The following is a 12158-nucleotide window of genomic DNA, read 5'->3' as shown; positions in this document are numbered from 1 at the left end:
CATTTCTTCTTTAAGCTTAATATGACACTGAGGTGAATATCTTCTAAAGCAAAGGTAAGAAAATAATTTACCTACTTCTCTCTGGTTCCCCCATCTTTCTGATAGAATAGATTCTATGTAAAAGACCTCACCAACTGTGGGAGGAAAATACGATTGTTCTTATATTCTATAGGGTCACATGTGGCACAAGCTAGAAAGAAATTTAGAGGTCAGGTGCCAGGTCACAGAACTAGTGGGTTTACTGAGCACCCCCAGTCCAAGGCTTTTTTGACAATCCTTTGTTGCATCCCACATAGTAAATTTTACACAGCATGTTAAAGGTTTCAGTTGGATTGTTTAAATGAAAGTAATAAAATTCGTAATTAATTTTAAATTTAGTAAAATTGAAAAACAAGGGAAATATTCCTTAGATGAAATTTCTTTGCATGATGTCTCAGATGGTTTTGTCATCACCAGTTTCACTGAGAACATCACCCTGTTGGAAACTGTGATCTGAACAGATTAAGCACCTTTCAGCCTGAGTAATTACCTCCCAGGGCTATAAACCCTCTGTGTCCAACACATAACCAAGCCTTGTCATTAAAATATAAATTACTTTTCCCTTTTTGATCTATTTTAAAAGAGAATTGCGGGCCTGACAGCTGACTGGGAAGCAGGGGATAGAAGAAATCGGAGTAGAGAACAATGTTGTCCTGGAAAGAAGCTTCTCCTCCCCTAAAAATGAGCTCTGCTTTGAGGCTTGGGTTAGGAAAATGTTGGGGATTAAAGCAATAGATGGGGATGGAGCTAGGAAATGGAGAAACAATTAAAACAACAGCTGCTTTGCATCCCTCCCACACTTTGGTTTTTTCTTATCCACCCTCAATGCTGAGTTTTGTAGCCCTAGTTAGCTACAGAGCAGAACAAACTAAAACAGTCACTATGGATATTTTTTCTTCCAAAAAAATTTCAGTACAAATAACTTCATGACACACACATCTCAAATATTAAATTAACAGCCTTTTCTCCTTTGCTGCCACCAAGATCCCCCAGTTGTATAGAAATGAGGATTGGAAAATATTGCCTGGTATACCTCTTGGGCACCCTGAACTTCTGAAAAACAATAGCTACAACAGATGTTTCTTTCATAAGATCTGTGTTTGATCTTCTAAATAATGTTTCACTACCAGGGGCTTGGCAAAGGGTCAGGAAATGTGTATAATTCAAGGGGAAAATATGGAAACAAAGAAAAAATCCCATGATACCCTCAAACAACTGCTAGAAATTCCGCTGATCAAAATATGGTTTATATTACAGCAAATAATCTTTATTTTAAATGTCTAATTTCCAAAGATACTTAGGTTTTCAGACAAAGGCAGGCAGCCGTTTGCAATAAAAGCACACCATTTTGTTTTGCAGACAATAGTAAAGTCCTAAGACAACAAGCCACATATGGATGTCACATATGGATGTTCTCCCTAACACTGATTTTTCAAATCAGGCTTTGAAAATCTAGTCTATGACTTCTCCAACCTGACCTTCAGAAGTTTGTTTAAATGTCTGATTTAACTTTCTTCTTATTTATTCCAGGTATTCCTTTTGGGATAAGAAACAATCAGTTAATTACTCGTAATAATGATCCACAGACTTGAATAGCACCACTCAGTTATTTTCTTTTAAAAAATCTCCCCTTCACACACACACACACACACACACACACACACAAATTATTTCCCCTAACTTCTAAAACATTATTCAGGGATCCTTTTCTCTTTCCTGTGAACACTGTGAATATTAAAACCTGCATTCTTACTCTTGAAAATACACTGAGGAAAAGTTTTCTTTTTCTTGAATAGTTGTCTAGAACAAACATGGTCAAAAAGTTCAGCCTAATAAGCCTGCATTGTATTCTTCTTCCATTATAAGTACTGTTAGCTAAAATAATTCTCTTCATCATGTCAATTCAATTGCACCTTTATTTGGTGTCACTTAGAAAGTTACAGTCATTAAAACACCAACTCTCAGGGATCAGATTTCTGGGTAAAAAATGTGTCTGCCAGTAGTTTGAATTGATATACAGTGATGCCATACTTAGCTTAGGAAAGGAGTACACATGGAATCTAAGTGGTCTGTCGTGAAAAGCATTTATACATATAAAATATGAAATTCATGGTTACAATTGGGAAGAATGCCAAATCCATGAAATAATATCTTACCCATCTTTGTATGAACCATTCACAATCATAGAACAAATCCAGCATAAATCAAAAACTCAAACAATTTTATGTGAGGCCAACAAGAGATTTACAAAGTTATTTCAGTTTAGAGTGAAGCAAATATGCCCCATACTCAAAAGTCACAGTGTTAAATGTGAAATGTGTGCTGGTATTCCTTTCAAGAGCCACAGAAATGACTTTTCCCTGTTTCTTTCGTAGGACTAATCTCTCGATTTCACTATTATATATTTGCTCTTTTAATTCTAACTCCTCCAAAGAACCTATGTTTCCCTTAGGTGTCACTCCAAAGCAAAATCTATTGCACTTCTAAACCATGGAACATAGTAATTCCTTAGCCATGTAGCTTTTAGTATCTGAAATGAGATCTCAGGAGTGAAATTCCTTATATTCAAGATGAGTTTCCTTCTCAAACTTTAGGTATAATAAGATTTGAACTTCAACTGATGAAAGTAAATGCAATTGTGATAAAATGAATTTTTTTCAAATAGTGAGAAATTCCCTATAAAATAAAATCCCATAGGAATCCAAACTCCAAATAAGAATTACTGGTTTTCAAAGAATTAACCCATCTATCTACACCTAAGTGAAAAATGGTGCTATGTTAAAAGATGCAAATTCTTGTTAAATTTGTCATCATATGTCACTGTTTTGTATGTACCATCTGTTTTTTGTGTGTGCTTCTTTTTTGTTTTTCTTAAATTTTGAATTGAGGGGAGTATATTTTGAATGTGGCTAAATTTGACAGAATGCCTCCACTTAAGTTATCTTTGTTTTTTAGGATGATTTTCTATTTAATAGTGAAATGAATAGATAGCTTTACTTATATTTAAATAACTAATTTTAAAGAAGGGAAAAAAAGAATTTATTCACCTTCAATGTTTGATCTAAAAAAACTTTTACATGGTAGATAAAGATTACTACATTTAATAAGTTTTCCCTTAGGTGTCAATTATTTTAAACCCAGATTTTACTTATTTCTATAAGAATGTGGTGGTTATTCAGACCATGAATACCTTTCAAGAGATCAAAGGACTTTAGAAGACTAATGTATGAATTAGAAATAAACTTTTTTTTCCCAGTGATTCTGAGAAGAACCCTTTCAATTCAAAGGCAGCAGAGCCCACTGCTGGCCTAGTTGTGGAAATTTTTCTCTAGTCAAATAATTGGATGTTACTTGGGACTAAATTTATGGGATAAAAGCCAAGTCTAAGAATATAAATAACACAAATTTTCAACTAGCTTTCAAAACCTAGTGATTTACTGCAATACAGTGTGATGGTATGTTTAAAGATCAACATAAAGATGCTCTCATCACATATGGCATCTTGAAGATATACTTTTGGAAATCTGTAATTCTTCTGGACAACTAAGGACCAACTGTGATGTCAGTCAAGTTGCTGGAATGGGAGGAAAGTCTAAATGAAGGTCTAGGAGCTTTGGGACCCTCTTCTAATTCCATGGAGTATGTTTTACAAATGGAGTGATCAACATGAACTTAGTCAACAAATATTTAGCTTTTGTTATCATTCCAGAAAGAAAAATGGCAGAAGAATTTGTCCTAGCTCTGGCTTTTAATGGAGGGTGTCTTAGTTTCCTGTGGTGGCTGTAAAAATTACCACAAACTAGGTAACTTAAAGCCACATGCATTTATTCTCTCACAGTTCTGGAGGCCAGAAGTATGAAATCAATAATACTGGGTCAAAATCAAGGTGTCAGCAGGACCATGCTCCCTCCAGAGCCTCTAGGGGAGAATCCATTCTTTGTCTCCTTCAACTTCTGGTAGTGGCTGGCCTTCCTTAGCTTGTGGCTGTATCACTCCAATCTATGTCTCTGTAGTCACATTGCCTTCTCCATGTTTAAACCCCACTGTACCTCTGAATTATGAGGATGCATGTAATTGCATTCAGGACCAGCCCACATAATCCATGATAATCTCCCCAGCCCAAGGTCCTTAACTTAATCACATCTGCAAAGACTCTTTTCTCCAATAAAGTAACATTCACAGGTTCCAGGGATTAGGATGTGAATATTTTGGGGGGACCATTTTCAGCCTACCATAGAAAAACAAAATATATCTCCTAAAACTTCACAGTTTCAAGCTGATCTTTGTCTGATTTGTGGATCTGAAAAATATCCAAGCCAATACTTAATTTAAGATTGTCACAAGGTAGCACATTTAGATACTTGATATAAATAAATACAAATCCTCTTTAAGGGAATACACCCTTATACAGGAGACAAAAATATCTGAATGAAAATAAGCTCTCAGGAAAGAAAAAAAAAAAGCACAAGGAAACAACAAGATAAAAATATATAGAAAAAGCAAACATCAAAATTAGATCCACAAAAACTTCAATACAGTAAAACTCATCAAAAATGTTCCCACAATTCAGACCTAAAAATATTAATGACTGGGTCCCAGGACCCCAAAACATAACTGGCTAGTTATAATGGCTCACCCCAATTATTTTATTAACTTTGTAATAATACAAAGCTGTATTTTTCATGATAGGTATTTTGAGCACTACTCATAGTTTTATGGGCTGCATTCAACTAGAATTTCTAGATCCAGAATAAAATAAATGTGTCTAGTATGGCTAAAGAAATAAAAATGGGAATCAAAGTCATGAGGAGAAAGAAAAGAAACTATCAAAAATTATAGAGAATTTTCTAAAATTTCATAGAAATTTTAGAAATAAAAATATAATACTTGAAATTTAAAAGTAAATGGACAGATTAGATAGCAGATTAATAGAGAATAACAATAGCTGCCTCTTAGTGAGGTTTACTATATGCCAGGTACTCTTTTGAGCATTTACATTAATTGACTAATTTAACATTTATAACAATCCATGAAGTAAGTATTATTATTTATTTTATTTTACAGATAAAAAAGCATAAGGACAACAGATTAAGACATTTGCTTAACTTGTATAACTACTGAGTAGCAGGACTAAGGTTAAAACCTCAGCAGTATGTCTGCGAAGGCCACTTTCCACTAAAATATTTTGCCAACTTGATTAGCCACAGCTGAAAATATAATTCCAGAACTGGGAAACAATCCAGAATTAATTAACCAAATTGTAGAAACAAAGAGAAGGAAAATATTAAAGAGAGATGAGAAACAGAAAAGAGAGTAAGATGGTTTAACATATATCTAATTGGATTTCCATAAGGAGGGACTAGAGAAAATGCAGGGAAAATAATATTCAAATAGACAATTTTTGAGAAGTTCCTCAAATAGATAAAAGAGATGAGTCCATCTCCATCTATGCAGGAATCACAATCAATTCCAAAAAGGACCAAAAAAAAAAAGGGAGAAAAAAAGGAAAAAAAAAGAAGAAAGAAAAGCAAAAAAAAGAAACCCACACATAAATACTTACTAGTAAAAATGCAGAGCACCAAAAAAAAAACTGTCATTCAAGAATGAGGGTGAAATAAAGGCATGTGCAGACAAAAAAAAAACAAAGTGCACAACAAGAGCAGAAATTCAGCAGAGGAAATTACAGAGGTTATTATTCTAAGAGATGAAAAATTATCCTAGAAATAGCTCTAAAAAGTAAGTGGGAAAGCCAAGTTAAAAAAATGGAACATATGTTATATAATCTATACAAGCATTGGTTATATAAGTAAGTAATAATAATATCAAATTTTTGGTTTTAAACACATCAAAATAGAGCTGAAATAATAATCAACAACCTTTGACAACAACAAAAATGAAATAAAGCACTTTAGATTTTCTGGTAAGTGTTAACTGCGGTTTTCAGACCAACCCTCCGATTCAAAATATATGGTAATTCATATATTGGAAGAACACATAACAATAACAATAAAAATCTGTTTAAACTAATTGGAGAGTGTCTAAGGAAGAAAAGATCTGCAGGTCCCTAATCCAGGAAAAAAAGAGTTCTAGAAAGGTAAATTTGGTTAAATATGGCTTTTGGAGACCCTTACAACACAAGGTAATTGTAGATTCCAAAAGTGATGAACTGAAAGCTAAGAAACTGAACAAAGTTGTTTTCCAGATATATAGAGTAAGAAGACAAAAATTGAAATTCAATGATAGACAAAGAAGAGGAACCTGGTACACACCAAGACTTTTGTGAGGACTCCAAAACACTGAAATAATCCTTCACAGGGACTGAAGCCAATATCATATTGGACTAAGGTGGTCAAGAACTATTATTACACTTAGCCTAGCTAATAACCGAAGGCAAAAGTAAATCCCTCTGGGGAATTATATCCATACTCTCAGACTGTGTATACTATTTTTTTCTGATGAAGGCAGAAATAATCAGACATTCAAAAAGATATTTTTTGTTACTGAAAGCCAAGAATAAAAACAGATCTTTAAGTATCTAGAAAGCATATTAATCTGACATGAGTTTTTAAATCACATGAGAAAAGTTCTTGCAAAATAATGGAAGTCATTTAAATCTAGTTTCTCCACATATCTCCCTAAAGCATGCAGATTATCAAGGCAAACAAATAAAACCACTTATAAACCACTCTATCAAATAAATGACAAAGAACATAACAAACTTTAATTTCTTTATAATTAATGAAATAAATATCTAAGATAAGCAGAGTGAAATATGGTACTCAAGGCAGAGAAAAGAATCAGGTTAAATTGTGCAGAAAATAGATGAGGTCAGTGGAAGCCATGAAGATGAAATTGGTCAGTGGAAGCCATGAAGATGAAATCATCCTAGAAAGGGAGAATCCCAACCTAAGAGAGAAATAGAAGTCTGATACCTGGCAGACATAACACTGACAACAGGTAAATCAAAAGGAAGGAGGCTAAAAGTGTATGGGACAAGGGCAAGGCACAACTTCTGAGGGAGAGAGAGATGATGGAAAATAAGGGAAGATACCTTGAAAATTTGAAGAATAAAAAAAGAAGATAACAAGTGGTGAAAACCATGTGTTCTAGAGACATAAAATAGGATTACAAAACCAGGAGACACACCACCAGCCTCTTGGTTTGGAACCAAAAAACAAACAACAAAAGTGACAAAAATACCATCAGTAAAAAATACTGCAATTCAATGCACCATGTAAAAAGATTTTTTCTGAAGTGAGAACTCAGTCAGTCCTAATCAGTCAGTCCTAATCACCTACTAACATGAATTCACCTCTTACTCCTTCTTAGGAAAGCTTTTTTAAAAAATATAAATTATAGAAAAAAAGAAGAATATCTGTATAAAGCTAGTATACGAAGAAAACAGAAAACTGGAATAAAAACATTTTGGATGATGAAACCATGCTCTTTTTGCTCATAACCCCCACCTCCTGCCCCTTCTCCTTAACACACACTCTCACATAATAAAAAAAAAAAAAAGAAAACATAGGAACATTCTAAAACAACACTTCACTCAATTAAATTTTTTAAACAAGCAATGACAGATATGAAAACATATCAAATCAGAAGTTTAATAACTCAAAAAGAAACAGACAAAAAGCAGAAAAATGGGAAAGTGTTCACCAAACTCAGAAAAAAAAAGATGGAAAACAAAGGGGAAAAGTATAAATAAGATTAAACTACATGATGTCTAAAGGAAAATAGAATTGACTGAATATACTGTAATAGGCATTGTGAAGGTTAATAAAACTTATCAGGAAGAATGTGATAAATATGGATGGTAAGCAAAGAAGATCCAACAAATGTATAATTGAAGTCCTTGAAGTAAACCGAAACAACAACAAATGGATATGAGTAATAATTAAAACTATGATCTAATAAATCTTCCCAGAAATAAAAGAAAACCTGAACCTACTTATTTAAAATGTTCACTTTGTACCTAGAAAACTGACCCAGTATGTCAACCCCCAAACATGAATATACAAAATAAGTGAATAATAAAAATCAAAATAAAGGGAACTTAAAAAAATAAGACAGTGCTATGCCCACCTCTATAATAATAAATACAAGAACTTACAGGATATAGAGAATTTCAAAGAAAATGCAATCTACCAAAATTGAACACAGAAAAGATAGTATTTAAAAGATTAATTTCCTATAAATAGAAAAAGTTATAAAATAACTTGATTATGAAGAAAGACCAGGTCCAGATGGTTTCACAAGGGAATTCTGCTAAGCTTTTAAACACTAGATAATACCAATGCTTGTTAAAGTGCTTCAAAATAAGAATCAATTGTAGCATTTATAGCTAACCTGCAAATACTGCAAAAAATACATAATCATGGACCAATTTCATTAGTTGATATCACTAATCTTAAATAAAATAATAACAATCAGAATCCAGTAGCACTTTTAAAAAATGCTTCATTGTTATGTGGGATTTACTCTAGGTATTAATGGTTCAATATTTGAATGATTCAATATTAGAAAATCTATGAATATAATTTACAATATTAATAAATATGAAGAGAAAATGCTATAATTATTTCCATAGATGCTGAAAAGATCTTTAACAAAATTCAACACACATCCCTGATTTAAAAAACACTCTCAATAAAATAAGAAATTGGGTACTTCCTTAAAATAAAATAAACATTTTATCAAAATAGGAAATTGTGTATATTTCTTTAACACCATAAGATATCTATTTTTCAGTGCATATAATAATATCTATTTTTACTACTTTTTTACTTAATAAATAATCTTTATTGACATTCTCATTAAGGTTTTTTTAAAAAGCAAATATTCCTATAGATCCACTACTATTCAACATTGTTTTGAAAGTACAGACTATTATAATCAGACAAACAATAACAATTAGAGACATAAAAATTATAGATGTATAAATATATACAAAGAAAACCCAAGAATATTGATAAAAATGACCAAAACAATACAATAATTCAGTAAGTTAGCAGGTTAGTAATATACAACTAAAATACCCAAAAAAATCATATATAGAAGCAATAACAAGTAGGAAGAGATGATAGAACTGTTAACTCATTCATAAACACAGTGAAGAACATTTAATACAATTAATAGTAATTATTCTAAAAATCATACTAATTTTTTAAATTCTTAAAGAACAGGAAAGTAAACAATTGAAAGTCATCTGTGCTTTAATAAGATGATGCAACATCATAAAGATGTCAATTCTTCACAAGTTAATATGTAAATAATCACAATCCAAATAAGACTTTTAATTTCTAGCACTATAAAAGCTGATTTAAAAGTTTTAATCTTACCCACATTGATCTATACATTTAAATAAACTCCAATCAATTTCACAGCAAGGTTTTTGGGCAGCATAGACAAGCTAATACTAAAATTTATACAATAAGGTTTAGGTGCTAGAATAGCTAAAACAATTTTTAAAAAGAAGAATAAAATGGTAGAAATCATTCTACCCATTATTAAGGCCAGCTATATAGCTACAATAATCAAGACAATGTGGTATTGGCAGAGAGACAGACAAATAAATCAATGAAACAGAATACAGAGCCCAGAAATAGTCCCACACAAATATGTCCAAATGAATTTTGACAAAGTTACAAAACCAATTCAGTGAAAAAGGATAGTCTTTTCAACAAATCGTGCTGGAACAATTGGATATCCATAGGAAAAAATGAACCTAAACCTAAACTTCTCATGTTATACAAAAATTACAGTTTAAACATATATTGATTGTCAACTCTGTGCAAATTTCTATGTCAATGACTATGATACATGTGAGCAAAACATAGCCCTTGACAGGCAGTAGAACATTATGAAAAGAATAAGTGGGCATACATAAATTACTGTTAAAAAAGGAAAAAAAATTAACTCAGAATGGATCATAGACCTAAGGGTAAAATATAAAACTATGCAATTTATAGGAAAAAATAGAAGAAAATCTTTGAGATCTAGGGCTAGACAAAGAGTTCTTAGACTTGACATCAAGAGCTCATTAAAAGAAAAAAAGATAAGCTGGACATCATCAAATTTAAAGACTTTTTGTTTTGTATAATACCCTGTTAAAGGACAAAAAGACAAACCAGATTGGGGCAAAAAAATTTGCAAACCACATATCTGTCAAAGGTAGTCTCTAGAATATATAAAGAACTCACAAAATTCAACGTTAATAGAACAAACAGTCTAGATGGAATATGGATATATTCGTCAAGGTTCTCCAGAGAAATATAACTAATAGAATTGATTGATTGATTGATTGATCATAGGAATTGGCTTACACAATTGTGGAGGTGGAGAAGTACCATTATCTGCCTTCTGCAAGTTTGACAGCCAAGAAACCCAGTGGTGTAATTCAGTTCAAGTTTGAAGGCCTGAAAATCAGGAGCTCTGATGTCACAGAGCAGGATGTTATGGATGTCCCAGCTCTAGCAGAGAGAGAAAATCACCCCTTTCTCCACCGTTTTTTTCTATTCAGGCCTTCAACAGATTGGGTGATGCTCATCCACGTAGCTGAGAACAATCTTCTTTTTTCTAAACCAATTCAAATGCTAATTTCTTCTGGAAACAGCCTCCCAAAACCACTCAGAAATAATGTTTTACCAGATATCTGGGCATCCCTTAGCCCGGTCAAGTTGACACATAAAATGACCCATCACAATGAACGAAAGACATGAATAGGCATTTCATGAAAGGGATATGCAGATGGCAAACGATACATGAAAAGATATTCAACATCAGTAGACACTAAGGTAATGCCAAGTAAAACCACAGTAAGATATCACTACATACCTATGAGAATATATAGAATTAAGAAAAAAACAAAGTGACAACACCAAGCTGGCAAGGATGGAGAGAAACTGGTCACTCATATACTGTTTATGGGAATGTAAAAAAGTGCAGACAGTCTAAAAAACAGTTCAGCAGTTTCTTAAAAAACTAAATATTCAGCTACCATACACCCTAGCAACTGAAATCTTTGGCACTTATCCCAGTTAAATGAAAACTTATGTTTGCAAAAAAACCTGTACATGAATGCTCTTATCAACTTTATTCATAATAGTCAAAAATTGGCAATGAATCATCTGTCCTTCAACAGTTGAATGGTTAAACAAACTGAAGAATATCTATACCACGAAATATTACTCAGCAAATAAAAGAAGCAAAGTATTGATGCATGCAGCAACTTAGATGAATCTCCAGGTAATTAGGTTGAGTTAAGAAAGCTAGCCCCAAAAGATTACATGCTGTGTGATGCCATCTCTATAAATTTCTTGAAATTATAAAAGTATAGAGATGGAGAATGTTACAGTGGTTGCAAAGGGTTAAGGACTGAGTTAAGGGCTAAGGAGAAGGAGGAAATCATTGCTATAAAAAGGCAAAAACAACAACAAAAGGCAACACTAGGAATCCTTGTGGTGAAGGGACTCTTCTATATCTTCCTGTATCAATGTTAATATCCTGCTTGTGATATGGCACTAAATTTTGAAAGATATTACCATTGGAGGAAATGAGTAAATGATACATGGGAGTTCTCTTCGTTATTTCACAAAGTTGTATATGAATCTACAGTTATCTCCCAAAAAAGTTTAATTAAAAAATTTAAAAAAAGGAAAGAAAAGAAGAGAAAAGAAAAGATAGATTGGGAAAATCTTACACAGAAGAGCAGTAAGGGGAAAAATAGCCCTGCCAGATATTAAAACATACTAACAAAGCCTGTATAATTAAAATAGTGTGATCCCCGTGCACAGGTAAACTCATGATCAATGAGACAGAAGAGAAATGGTAGAAATAGATGCAGGTACATTTGGAAATGCATGACAAAGATACTATTTCAAATCGCTCAGGAAAGGAAAGATTCAGGGAAAAAACTATGTTTGGGTGGCAACTGGATACCCAGCTGGGAACTAATTCACACCATACATCAAAATAAATTCCAACAGGAGTAGCTATCTAAATGTAAAAGCCAAAACCCAAAAACAAATAGAAAAACAAACAAGAAATCCAAAAAACAGCCATAAAAGTGCTATAGAAATATGAGGAACTGTTATAACTTGGGGATGGGGAAGCCT

This window comes from Mesoplodon bidens (genome assembly GCF_964165515.1).
Source record: "Mesoplodon bidens genome assembly, chromosome: 12".
In the NCBI taxonomy this organism is placed as follows: Eukaryota; Metazoa; Chordata; class Mammalia; order Artiodactyla; family Ziphiidae; genus Mesoplodon; species Mesoplodon bidens.
This window is presented reverse-complemented; position numbering follows the sequence as displayed.